The sequence below is a fragment of the Vicia villosa genome, linkage group LG3 (assembly GCF_029867415.1).
Source record: "Vicia villosa cultivar HV-30 ecotype Madison, WI linkage group LG3, Vvil1.0, whole genome shotgun sequence".
Taxonomy (NCBI): domain Eukaryota; kingdom Viridiplantae; phylum Streptophyta; class Magnoliopsida; order Fabales; family Fabaceae; genus Vicia; species Vicia villosa.
Window position 1 is genome coordinate 25769971 of NC_081182.1, and position 8617 is coordinate 25778587.

Genomic DNA, 8617 nt, shown 5'->3' on the forward strand with positions numbered 1-8617 from the left:
ATTAATTACTGTCTTCTGTTCCCATTCTATTCACTCGTACCAGTTATACTACTATACTGCTATCTGCTACTACTACTAAATATCATATAAATTAGCTATTGACTACAGTTCCACATTCTGCTACTATTACTAAATGTCATTTTTGGTTTCCACTAAGTACATAAGTCATTTCTCATTCCCACTAAATTAATCCTATTGATAATTCATAATAAAGTTCTCGGCTAACTAGTGAATCCATAATTTTCCTACTGTTAAATTACCTCTACTATAAACATATATTAGTTAACTATAGTTGTGCACTAACTTAGTAAAATATATAAAATTAATTATTAATATACTACTTATTATCATTACTAGGATTATCACTAAAATTATCATATAGTATATCTATTAGTATACTACCTACTGCTATTGAAATAGAAATATTCATATTTATGCTACATGCATACTACTTGTTTTCTACCAGTAAAATACTTCTAGTGTAAGCTTTATTATCTCCATGGCAAAACAAAAATAACATATAATTTTGGGACCCTAGTCCCCTAGGTGTAGCAACCGTCCCATAAAAAAGGGACTTCCTGAGATCAAAAGGGCGCCCGTCCCAACACATAAATCTTACAAATTATTCATATGTAGCAGAAAAAATCAATCGAAACATAGAGACAATAAATTCCCCAAACCCACATACAATCCATCATGTCCCTATTTATAGAGAAAGAATCTCACCCTTACCTTTGGGTTGAAGGTTGCTCTAAATCGTCCCGACCGAAAATCCCCAAAATTCCTCTTCCTCATGTTCACTACTATGGAATCCCTCGTGCACCGGTTTCTTCCTCTGCTATTTGCTCTCCTCTAAAGTTGGTGTTATGGCACTGACTGTTTCAAAACCTAATGTACATCTCACTATTACTACTTTGGGCCAGCCAAGTCACTCGTGCATATTTGTTCAGATCAGCCCACCTAATTTAATTATTAAACCTCCCTTTTAAACTCTTAACTCCCAATTTACTCGTTAACTCTTATTTTACGGTCTAATTTTATTTGTTCCGAAAATTCCCAAAATAATACCCGACACTCTAATAATATTTCTAATACTAAAAATATTAAAAATCTCGATTAATTGTCGATCCGCTATCCCGAACTAATACCAACTAAATCGTCCCAAAAGTCGAAAATTTCAATAAACACTCCAAACGTCTAAATTAAGCGAATAATCGAATTTCTGGGCGTTACACTTACACCGCTTAACGTGCCAGAAAACCCCGAGCAAAAAGTTCATAGTCAATAATCGGTCACCTTGCTATGAGTATGTATGGATAACAGACTTAATGTGATTGCACGAGGATGAAAAAGGTGAGGAAAAAGGGTGAGTAAGTTAGACTTAGGCATAATAAACATGTTTCGAATTGGTTTGTATAGGAGAGAGGATTATGATCGCTAAATATGTGATTATGTGTTCTTACGATGTCAATAGTATGTAATTAGTACCCGTCGATACAAATAGCCTACAATGAGTATTTGGACGCAAATGTTATTCACTAATCTTGATTCTATGATAGCAGTTTGCTTTAAGACAAAAAAAGGTTTAAGTGTGGGAGAGTTTGATGATACTAAATTACACCATATATTTGACTCGATTTATGCATATTTATTGATTATTTATTTTATATTTCCACTGTTATGCTGGTATTCTGTTTACGTTTCAAGAAATTGACAAATTGAAAGTCGTTCGCGGATAAACGAAGCAAAATAGACGAAAATGGGAGAAATAAAGCACATTGTACTTGTGGCGACCACCATGGCATTCACCATGGAGGTAGCCACAACCAATCCATGTTCCAACAGACAAAAGACCCTGTCTTAGCCACTTAGGGAGCATGGCGCTAGCCACAAATTAAGGCGACTTGACGGTTGGAAAATGGGTTCTCTTAGTCAAGAAGTCACTCACTCTCCCCCTATATTTTCTCTTAGCCATTTTAGTGATTTTTAGGGTTTATGAAAACCTATAAATACCACCCTTTTCCCACCATTCAAAACATCCAAGCTTGGTTTTAGACCAAATCCATATACTGTCGAATTTTGTAAGCGATCAAATCTTCACACCGGAGAGTTATCATATCAAGTTATCGAGTCTATAAATGAGTTTGGAGCAATTTACTAAGAAGTTCAATTCTGCCATCAATTTACTTTCCACATTCAAGTTCACAATTTACTTCCTTGTATCAGATTCAAGTCTCTACAGAGGTTTATTTAATCGCATTTTATTTATTTTAACTTCTCTTTACTTTTATCGCATATTATTCTTCTACATTTCTTTAATTGCATGTTTAAAGTATTTTATCATGTCTAATTCTTTTTATCACATGATCGAATCAATTGCTTTTATTTACGTTCTAGCCATGTCTAGCTAATTAATGTGTTGGAATGTGAGGACCGTCGATTCAACGGTATTCTATATGGTCATTCTTTGAGAAACTCTTAGGGACTATTTTGGTTTTAAATACAACTTTTTTTATGAAACTTAATTCAGGCGGTTACTATGGATGTAGAACCACTCATATATCAAGTAGGATCAAAATTCGTCTGGTACAAAAGATCAAAAGTTGCTTGTTAATTAATTGATAAGAACCACGAAAGCACTTTGTCAATTAGTCAAGCGAAAGCTTGGAACCCTTTTAAGTTAAACATTCCAATCAAAACTACTTTTCAATCAAGTTAAGGGTCTAATTACTTAAAAAGGATTTATTTCTTTAACATAATACGCGTCATCCACTGTGACAATGGATGTTATAATTTAGAGGGTAAAATTCGGATCTGAATACGCGGAAGCGACATGTCCTGTTCAATTAGTTCTTTTCAAAATAGAAAATATTGTCCCATAGAGATTCAATTTATGAACACCGAGAGTATCAACGAATTGAGGAGATCCATATTCCAACATTGCTTTTTCCTGTTGTTAACTTAAGTTGTATCTACTTTATTTTACAAAATCCAAATCTTACTTTATTAGCCTTAGATAAACACTGCAACGATAGAAAACGATAGATTGACGATTAGGTCTCTATGGGTTCAACGCTCTTTATATTACCCAGATATGATTCGTATACTTGCAGAAAGCACTGATCAGAGATGATAAAACACCTAGACCCCAAAGAGAGATCATTGTTGCCGTTAGAGGCGATCAAAATGATGGATCCATAAGAGGGATCCTTATCGCCATTGGAGGAAGTCAAAACGGTGTATCCCTACTAGGGATCTTTGTTGCCCTTATAGGTGTTCAAAATGTTGGATTCCTAAGAGGGATCCTTGACTCTTATAAAGGTAATCAAAATGTTGGATCCCTAAGAGGGAACCTTATTTCCCTTAGAGAAGATCAAAATGTTGGATCCCTAAGAGGGGTTATTGTCGCACTTAGAGGAAATTAAAACATTGGATACCTAAGAGAGATCTTTTCCGCCCATGGAGGCCATTAAAACAATGTACACTCATGAGGTCCATCACCAACATGAAGGCGAAATGTTGGATCCCTAAGAGGGGTTCTTGAAGGCAATGTATACTAGTAATGTAGTAGTCCTGATAGATAACTAGGGCCACTGCTTTTTGTGATCAGTGACCTGGCTCCCCTTGCAATAAATCATTTAGCCCAAATATGAGTCAAGAATAAAATACAAGCATAGGAGAGGGATACATAGATAATATTAACAATCAAAAGGTAGGGATCCACTTAAATTTACAAAAAAGGATATTACAAAAGGATCAAAATGTGAGGGGCTACTCATCATCCACCAGTCAACCATCTTAAACCACCTGAAATGGATCCATCTGGCTTAAGTCCAGGTTAGGATAAAATAAAGTATCCTGTATTTTTTTCCTTTTCAAAATGTTGGGTGAAGGTAGCCACAAACACACCCTTGAGAAATGAGGCTTTCTCCTCCAAACTTTCCAGGGAACTAAGAGCTTCCATGAGATATTGCTTTCAATGCTTCACATCTTTAAATTGAGTAAGAGTCGTAGTATCTACTTCATAGGCGCGCATCTTCAAAGTATCCTGATTTTCTCTCAGTGTCCCTATCGCCTCCTAAACTTCTTGAACGATTCTCATAACATTGTTCGTCCTGGACAGTAATTCTCGAATAGTACAAGAATGTTTCTCCCTATAATATTTCCGTAATAGAACACACTATAACACTTGGTCCTCTAGTAGGTTCTCTAAATGAGCGGAAGATGTGCTAAGAAGTTATTGGTAATCACCTGGAAAAATTTCAAAAGGGAGAGGTGGCACTCGGAGAATTCCACCATGTCAAAAGTAATAATATTCCATAGAGAATATCTATGAGAGGCATATCCACCTCATGCATTCTCACACTCTTCTGTTATTTAGCAGCTTCCTGATGGTCCAAAAGGATCCTCGACCTGCCTTAGATTCTTGGGAGGGCGAGCTTCACCAATACGAGATGTCTCGCACAACTTCTTGTTGAAGGATAGAAAAACACTTAGAAAGGGGGGGTTTGAATAAGTGTAGTTTAAAAACTTGAACGATAAAAACAAATTGCACAGTTATTTTTATCCTGGTTCGTTGTTAACTAAACTACTCTAGTCCACCCCCTTGGAGTGATTTACCTCACCTGAGGATTTAATCCACTAATCTCAACAGATTATAATGGTTTTCCACTTAGCCCACGACTAAGTCTTCTAGAGTATCCTGATCACAACCTGATCACTCTATGAACAATTGCTTAGACACAAGCTAAGACTTTCTAGAGTATCCTGACCACCACGTGATCACTCTAGTTACAACTGCTTAGACACAAGCTAAGACTTCCTAGAGTATCCTGATCACACTTGATCACTCTAGTTACTTACAAATTAATGTAATCAATTCTAAGATTATTACAATGCTTCTGAAAAGCTATAATCACAACAGTGATATTTCTCTTAAAGTTTAAGCTTATTCTCACTAATATATTACAACAGCAATGTAGTGAGCTTTGATGAAGATGAAGTTTGTGAGCTTTGATTTGAACAACGTTTCAGCAAGTTTGTATTCACAGAATTCGTCAGAATCGGTAACCTTGCTTCTCATCAGAACTTCATATTTATAGGCACTTGAGAAGATGACCGTTGGGAGCATTTAATGCTTTGCGTATTTCGTACAGCATTGCATTTAATGTTTCACTCTTTTGTCAACTACCTCGAGCCTTGTTTATGCTGTGTCTACTGACGTTGCCTTTAATAGCTTCTAACGTTCCTTTTGTCAGTCAACGTAGCCTGCCATCTTGTACTTGCTTCTGATCTGATGTTTGTGTATACAATGTTTGAATATCATCAGAGTCAAACAGCTTGGTGCAGAGCATCTTCTTGTCTTCTGACCTTGAATTGCTTCTGAGCGTGATACCATGAGAACTTCAGTGCTTCTGCTTCTGAACTCAAGTTCTTCTGATGCTTCCATAGACCCATGTTCTGATTCTGCTTTGACCATCTTCTGATGTCTTGCCAGACCATGTTCTGATGTTGCATGCTGAACCTTCTGAGTCAAAGCTTCTAAGCGCTGATTTGTGCATACTCTTTATATATTTCCTGAAAGGGAAATTGCAATGTATTAGAGTACCACATTATCTCATCTAAAATTCATATCCTTGTTATCATCAAAACTAAGAATATTGATCAGAACAAATCTTGTTCTAACACTTGTCACCTGCAGTAGTTAAATATCTAGGGAAATATGGGGAAAGGACATTAGTTATTGTGTGGCTTCCATCCGAATCAAACTCTCTCTCCTCTTGCCAAGCAAAATCCCAGTCATGTCCTCTACAACAAAGACGGGTGATACTAATATATAAAACTACAGACAGGGGATCAAGACAAAAGGTTTTTATCGTACCATATAGCTTACCCAAGTACTTCTATACCTCATTGCCATATTCATAGTCCTGGGTAATAAGAGTGAAAGATCTTAGAGGATGGCAGCAACTCAGAATCTAGACCATATCTTGCTCAATATATGGAAGGACGCTTGAATTTATCCTTTTGATAAGATGGGAATTCAACATCCATGATTGAAGGAATTCAGGGACGCCAACCTCCCTCGTGGTCACCAAGGAGGCGCCACCTCGGCCCCTTATCCACACGAACCTATATTTTCAATCTTCATAAGGGCTCACATAGGGTCCTAGCAGATGTTTACCTAATAGCCCACACAATGTTATATATCCACTGTTGGGAGGAATCTATATGCTAAAAAAAAGATAAGAACACCCAAACAATGGGAGGTCCCCCCTGGTTGCAACAAATTATTTAAAAATACCTTACATTGCCTTATACATTGGGAGTAATCTGGGAAGGTGTGGCGTAACCGTCATAAAGTCTACCACAAAAGAGGTAAAAATGATCAAAAGCCCTAACTCATGGGTAATAGGCAGATAAAAATAAAAATAGGGAGAAGATGACTCGCCAGTGGTGTTCATATTTACTCTCTTTATTTATGAACAAGGTTCAAGGATCACATCCTCTTCACGTCATGTATTGGAAAATCCAAATGCCTCGACAAAACCTAATGATCATGTCAGAGTTGGAGTACAAGGATACAATGTCTCAAACATGAATATCCTTGATGTTCTTCCTAGCTATTAGCTTTAGGTGAGAGGAAGGAGAAAAGGCGAGAATGGAAATGTTTGTGTCGTTGGAGAAAGAACAAATGCCAAAACCATTAGCTTTCCTCCTGCAAAATTTTTTCCTAGGCTTATGTATTTTTTTCGAAGAGGCAAAAACGGAGAATCGGAAGGAAAATGGAATATTTTCCTCGAGCAATGAATCAACTTATTTTATAGAAGTTCAATGGAACAAAAAATACACTCACTCAAGGGAGTAGTTGCCGCAAGGAGTGGAAAATTTCTTACACATAGAGGACACATGTAAGAAGAAGGGGCTAAATTGGTTTTCTAAGAAAACCATTATTAGTTGCATTAATGATATCCATGTCCTATCCAATAAGTGTTCAAGCTTTCATAACTGAGAGATGCTTTGACGTCTTTGAGGTTAATCTAGTAAAACTTGAAATCTTCCACAAATGTTTGGCTACCTAGGAAACATCTGGCAAAAAATGGTGACTCGCCCTCTAACAAAGGGGGCACACACCCTTTCGAGAAGGTCACTCTCAATTGAGGGTCTCACACCAAGTTGAGGCGACTACTTTGATTGGAGGAAAGTCACTTAGCTTAGGGCGTGTTCCTCAGTTGGAGGTGAGCTTTCCGGCTAGAGGCAAGTCTCCCAGGCTAGAGCGCGTCCCTCAGGCTAGGATCAGTCCCTCTACTGAAAGCGACCTTCTCAATTGGAGGCAACTCCATTCAAATTTTCATGATTTTTTTGTTTGTTTATTATAGTGGAAGAGATATGTTGTGACATGGTTAATGGACTGTTTATTTCATGGGCTATTGAAAATTATTATTTATTATGGATTAATCATCTTAATAAATTAATTATTTTCACTTTAATAATTAAATTAAAGGAAAAAAATGATTTTGAAAATTAAAATGAAACTTTAAAGAATTTTTTTTCAATTTTATAAGCATTAATGATACTAAAATTTATTAATTTTTTAGATCTTAATTTTTTTTACTAAATAGTGATATTTTGATTCTTAAATATACTTTTATGATAAATTTTTTTATATTAAGTGATATTTTGATTCTTAAATATACTTTTATGATAATTTTTTTTTAGATTAACCCGCATATTTCTCATCCATTAAATAAAATAAACTGATTATTCTTAATATGTATATTATTTATAAATTATAATATATAAATCAAATATTTTATTATTACATAATTTTTAAAATAATATTCAAAGTGTAGTAACTTACAACTAAATCGATTATAACTTACCACTAAAGTTTATTTTGCAATTTTATATATTTTCCGTAAATGATTATGTAATTTAAAAGGATATATAGAGATAATTAATAATTATTATAATATCAATCACAAATAATAATAATAATAATAATAATAATAATAATAATAATTTAAAAATAACAAATAAAATATAATTTATAGTATTCAATTGATGTGTAAAATAAAATAAAAATCATACCTATTATTCATATAAAAAGACAATATTATTAAAATGATTTGTAACAAAAATCAAATATTAACCATTGTTCCAACCCATGGTGTGGGCATGCTCTTAGTAAATCTTTGTATCTTTCCCCAAGTGTCGGAAAGAGATTCATTATCTTGTTGAATGAATCTAGTTATTTGGTTCATAAGGACAACATTCTTACTTGGTGGAAAGTATCTAGCAAGGAATACTTTCTTCAGGTCATTCCAAGTGGTAATAGAATTGTCTGGAAGGGAAACTAACCATGATCTAGCTCTATCTCTGAGCGGAAAAGGAAATAAATGTAATCATATTGCCTCAGGTGCAACACCATTTGATTTCAATGTATCGGCCAGTTGTACAAACACTTTCAAGTGTTGGTTCGGGTTCTCTTTAGCTAAGCCAGAGAATTTGTTTTGTTATACGATTTACAACAAAACGGGATTAAATTCAAAATTATGAATTGTTATAGTAGGATTCACAATACTAGTATGAGGTTCTTCATTGGAGGGCAAGGCAA

General features: G+C 35.1%; 1 non-coding gene across 1 annotated transcript; it reads left to right on the forward strand.

Moving 5' to 3' along the window:
- The first annotated feature begins 8162 nt into the window (after positions 1–8162).
- On the forward strand, positions 8163–8270 carry LOC131593817 (small nucleolar RNA R71). The gene has a single exon (XR_009281196.1). It is a non-coding gene; the product is annotated as a small nucleolar RNA R71 (small nucleolar RNA).
- The last annotated feature ends 347 nt before the right edge of the window (positions 8271–8617 follow it).